This window comes from Periplaneta americana, chromosome 5, assembly GCF_040183065.1.
Source record: "Periplaneta americana isolate PAMFEO1 chromosome 5, P.americana_PAMFEO1_priV1, whole genome shotgun sequence".
Classification (NCBI taxonomy): Eukaryota; Metazoa; Arthropoda; class Insecta; order Blattodea; family Blattidae; genus Periplaneta; species Periplaneta americana.
Window position 1 is genome coordinate 153,968,181 of NC_091121.1, and position 5,884 is coordinate 153,974,064.

The following is a 5,884-nucleotide window of genomic DNA, read 5'->3' on the forward strand; positions in this document are numbered from 1 at the left end:
AAATTACATCGAAGGGGACATCTGATACACGTAATGTACTTTTTGTACATTAAGTAATGTTCAATATTTTAAAGTCAACTTAATTTTTTTTTTAATGGGAACTATGTTTTGTATTGCAAATGTTGCGTTACCTCTGTCTAATAACTGACAAGTTTACAGACTGTTTGAATGTCACCGATAAGAATAAACATAAACAATGTCTGACGTATCTTTCTTATGTCTAGTTTATATGAAGATCGAACACACCCATAATATTGTACACTACCCAATACAACCCTTTGGCCTATTTCTTCAGTTCTGTACTGGACAAATTGAATAATAAGACATTGGCGAGAAATCTTATTGCACAACGGAGATGTTTAGTTTTTGAGAATAATTGTTTATTTTTTATTGTACACTGCTTTTATGTCTCAGTTCATCAAGTGCAACATTTCCATAGTATTAAAATGTTCAGTACATTATGATTGTGATTTAATTGAGGCACCTCTAGCCAGAATTGTTCTCCCTCTGTTCGATCCTTGATCAGACATTACTAGGCTCCGTGTTCCAGCTACCTAAAGACTGAAGTTAAAGACACATTAGGTATATAGTACGCCGAACACAGGTAATGCAACGGATAAGGATATAAACAAACACATTATTGCTGCGTGTTCGTGGAGTACAGTGAACTGCCCACATTCTGAAACTATACTAGTAAACACATGCTTGAGCCGTTGTGTTCATTTTCGTTGTGATTTTGTAGTGAATAATAAAGTGCATTCGTAATTTACGGAACTTGAACATAAGCGGATGTCACTTGAAATGATTTTATATTGCAAGAAATTCTTTCAATAGCACATGACATTATTGGTGCATGATGTACAAGATATTTCTATTGTCTGATATTTTCTCGTGTTTCATTAGTATATTGCATATGTCGCTCATCTCTGATAACCCACTAATTTTCTATGTACTTTTCTAGAAATTCCCTAAAATGTAGATTATCTAATTTATTAATTGGGGTGTTGGCACAGAACATGGTAAGCCACAGACATCCATGCTAAACGTCGAGTTAATATCTTCACAATTTTCAGATTTTGGCTTTTGAATTACGTTCAACACACTTTCTGCGCCTTTTGGTATTGCAGTGTCTTTCAGTGCACTGTTTTTGTCGCTTTTACGTTCATCTTACATAATCTATATATATAATTCGAACTGGTAATGGAAATTACGGGAAAACGGCTGAACGGATTTTAATAAATGACCCCTCATTTTGAAGCTTGGAACTCAAAGTTTTTTCAGAAAAATAGTAGTTTTCAGTGAAATGTCAATTTTTCAACATAATTTTCCTATTTTCCAAAATCCATCTGTTGTAAGTTTTGAGAACGAGTTAATTGCATTTCAGAATAAAACAAAACACACACTACAGTAAACAATATTACACGAAGGCCATGATCTGCAAGAATGCTGACATATTTCGAACTCAAATTAAATTGGTTATTAAAAATTTAAGTTACTAAAAATAATTTACAGGTTCGATTCTGTGGTGTGTAATTTTCTGGGTACAGCTGTGTATTGGATATTAAAAACTACAAAACTTGAGGTGGTTTGATGACATTATTACATGAAATATTATTGTAGTTAATGCCATGATGTGACAATTTTTCATTAATTATACATATTAATGCTATATTTATGATATGAAAGTGAAACGTTTTGGGGTTATATAAGTAGATGTAGAGAATAACTTAAATTAGATTTTGATTTCTATATTTTACTGAGTGGCGGCTATATAGTATATGAAGAGTCCACTGCAAGAATGATGGATGTCATTAGGAACACATTTTGCAGGAGACGCAATTGAAAGTTTGAAATGCTTAGCGCTCAAAGCTTAACTGTGATTTTCCGATCATTACTGGACATTGACTATCAGTGTTAATGCCATATAACTCTCTATGTACATTCTATATTCTTAAGCTATATGCATTGACAGTTTTGGTTCATTTTCGACAAGAAAGTGACATCCATCATTCTTGCAGTGGACTCTTCATATATAGCTAGTATATGTTACCGAAGCTAAAAAAGTTACGTAAGATAATAATATTATTAAAAATCAAATATTTTTATAGTTATTAATCAAGTGGAGTTGGGTCTTTTTCATACTGTATTTTTAATGGCGGTGTGTTGTAGATATTTATATGAGTGGTTCTCTTCAGTATTGGCACGAGAGTATCTTTTATTATTATGGAAGCTAATAACTTTCAGAATGTCTGGTATTCTTCATTGAAAATAAATCTGAAAAATGTTTATTTGAACGTCTAATGAACTTAGTTTGCAGCATTTGCTGCACACGCCACTAGTTTATATATAATGTTGTCTATATTAACAGTGAAAATATTAGTTCAAATATCCTCAACTATGCCCTGCAATATTACACGCTTGAGCGTCTTACCTAAGGCATTTTACCTCTGCAATGAACCTTCAATCAGCCACAAAGATGTAGTTATTTAAATAATACGACTAGTAAGAGCAGTGATTTATAAGACTATTCACTATGACTGCGTCCCGATTTAGTCTTTAAGAGGAAGAGGGCAGAGGATGCGTAACTATTTTGTATACGAACGTACCTGTACCAGCGCCGTGACGTCACATATACTTCGAATCAGGCAACCTCAGTCCAGTTTATAGGTAGCTGGAATACGGAGCCTAGACATTACCAAGTATGTGGGCTTTCATGTGATCTTGTAATTTTTTTTTTTAAGAATTGAACGTGTTTATGGATTTACAAATCGCCTGAAGTTTCTCTAACAAAAAAGATGGCTAATTATAATTTATGTCTCAAACTGTACGTACATACTGCGCAATGCTTAAGCATTGTTACCTTCTCTAATTGCCAACCAATTAACGTACCGGCGTAACTAACCACGACGACTCGCTAGAGGGGGCGCCCGCGTCTCGTCTTCTCCTGTGCTAATAAAGACCGCAGCAAATGGAAACATTCCGGACATTTCTGCCGCCAGTTCTGCTCTGGAATGCTACTCGCATTCGTGTTCGTGTGCGGCGAATATGAAATGACACAACTTACATTTATCCAGAGCGGAGAATTTCAATGGTCTCTGCAAAAATGTAACTTCCACCACCACCAGTTTTGTAAAATAATGAAAGTTTCATTTGACTGTTAATTATTCATTATAATGGCCATATTAATATAACATATTGTCGTTTAAAAATTTAAGTAGTGTAGAGAGCTCGCCATGAATAGGTTTCCCTCGACATTTTACTATTATAGATCAAACGCCACTCCCGAGAAAATAGTGTGTACATACACTTTATCCTGACTCTAGCATGAGAATGTTTTGTGTTCTGTAGTACGGACAGATAACACAAGCTAGGGTTTATTATAGATTTTTATTAATTTGTCCTACAGAATATTATCTGTAATTATGACAATTAATATTATTTTGAGGAGAAAAATTCGCTCCGGCGCCGGGGATCGAACCCGGGTCCTTGGTTCTGCGTACCAAGCGCTCTGACCACTGAGCTACGCCGAATTCAATCCACAGCACCAGACCGAATCCTCCTCCTTCACTATTGCCCTTTGTGGCCTGACTCCAAGTTAGGCATATATGTTAACGTATATATACATGTATGTCCAATGTCAACTGCCATTATATTAGGAGCGCACTCAGCGCTCAATATTACAGATATTATTCTTAGGACAAATTAACAAAAATCTATAATATTCTCATAGCTGCAGTGCATATGTCTGTACAGATTACTGTGCACTTAATTGCGGAATCCCGGCCAAACAAGTCACTCAGCTGAGTGCGCTGCTAATATAATGGCAGTTGACATTGGATATATACGTCAACATATATGCCTAACTTGGAGTCAGGCCACAAAGGGAAATAGTGAAAGGAGGAGGATTCGGTCCGGTACTGTGGATTGAATTCGGCGTAGCTCAGTGGTCAGAGCGCTTGGTACGTAGAACCAAGGACCCGGGTTCGATCCCCGGCGCCAGAGCGAATTTTTCTCCTCAAAATAATATTAAGCTAGGGTTACCATGAGAAGAAATTCTATAGAACGACATGAAATCTAAAATAAGAGGACATTTCTGAAAAAAGGAGAACTTTTTAAAAATTGGTATGACGAAAATTAAAGATAAAAACAATGGTTCACCTTAGTTTTCTCACTAGTTGCTGGATCAGTATTACATCTGTACCCTACTTATCAGTGGAGCCCACTTTGTGCACAAGAGCCTGAAGGGACCAACTTATGCCATGAAACAAATAACTATGGAACTGTTCACATGCCATGTCCTTGAAATTATATTTCACCATGATGATACCACAGTCTAGTATATACAGTCACGAAGCTCAATACGTAGTAAATATGCATCCATAGAAAGTTGCCGACTACTAGGATCGCTAATATCGCCTCATTACAGGCAATGCGAAATAGTACCGGCACAGTCTATTGTTCCTAGTACCCTCAAAACTCAAGCTTCGTGACTGTATATATTAGACTGTGCTGTAATCTCTGACTGTCTCCATTAGCATGCGATTTCGTTCCTATGTCCATTGAGCAGATATTAGGGAAAATACTCTCTCAGCACTTCCATTGTGACTTGGGATAAATAAATAGAATTGACATATTTTTAAGAGTTCAGAGAAAGTTTCAGTGCTCGCAAAACTATTGTAATTGAAGAATTTGGACCATAGTTTATCTAAACTTAAATCTTTGTCCAAATTAGCTTGATTGGCATATATTTGTACATTGCAGAATAAAATTGATAAAATAGCTTAGAATCATGAATAGTGACATTTTTAAAGTGTAAGAATTCAATGCATGTCAATAGGCCATCATATTTTATGTTTTTATGTGCTCCAGCTTCAACCACTGAAAGCAGTTAAATTCTTTCATAGGTTTTCACCATTTGTTTAGATATTCTATGCATAATATCGCACATTATTCAATATTCATATTAATTCTAGTTGAAATGCGAAATTCCGGACATTTCAAATGTTTTTAAAATGCCTGCCGGACAGGATAAAATGATTAAAAAAGAGGACATGTCCTCCTTTTGCCGGACGGATGGTAACCCTAACACAGGCTCAAAAGACGTCAAGGTTAGAACATTAATATACCCATTCAATGCAATTCAGTTTACCTACTGCAATTCGTAGCAATACAGGAAGTGAAAAGGAGGATAACAATGGCAAAGGAAGCTTTTAATAGAAAAAGGAGCATCTTCTGGGGACCTCTGGAAAAAGAATTAAGGAAGAGACTAGTGAAATGCTTAGTATGGAGTGTGACATTGTATGGAGTAGAAACATGAACGTTACGACGAAATGAAGAGAAGCGAATAGAAGCATTTGAAATGTGGATATGGAGAAGTATTAAACGTGTGAAGTGGACAGACAGAATAAGAAATGAAGCTGTGTTGGAAAGAGTGGGTGAAGAAAGAATGATGCTGAAACTGATCAGGAAGAGGAAAAGGGATTGTTTGGGTCACTGACTGAGAAGAAACTGCACACTGAAGGATGCATTGGAAGGAATGGTGAAAGGGAGAAGAATTCGAAGCAGAAGAAGATATCAGATGATAGACGACATTAAGATATATGGATCATGTGAGGAGACAAAGGGAAGGCAGAAAATAGAAAATATTGGAGGAAGTTGGGTTTGCAGTGACAGACCTGCCCATGGACAGAATGCTAAATGAAAATGGACAGTACTACAGTACTGGTATACATATACAAGAATCTTCATTTATGATACGTATATTACGAAGAAATATTTCAAGACGTGTCGTGCTATATTTCTAAGGAAATGTTCTGGTGTTCAATAACAATCAGACTCAACAATTCAGATTTCAGTAGAAAAAAGTGACAGAAATCCGTTAATT

General features: G+C 35.9%; 1 non-coding gene across 1 annotated transcript; it reads right to left on the bottom strand.

Annotated features, from left to right (window-relative positions):
- Positions 1-3,457: 3,457 nt before the first annotated feature.
- Positions 3,458-3,530, bottom strand: TRNAC-GCA (transfer RNA cysteine (anticodon GCA)). Its single transcript has one exon. It is a non-coding gene; the product is annotated as a tRNA-Cys (tRNA).
- Positions 3,531-5,884: the final 2,354 nt, after the last annotated feature.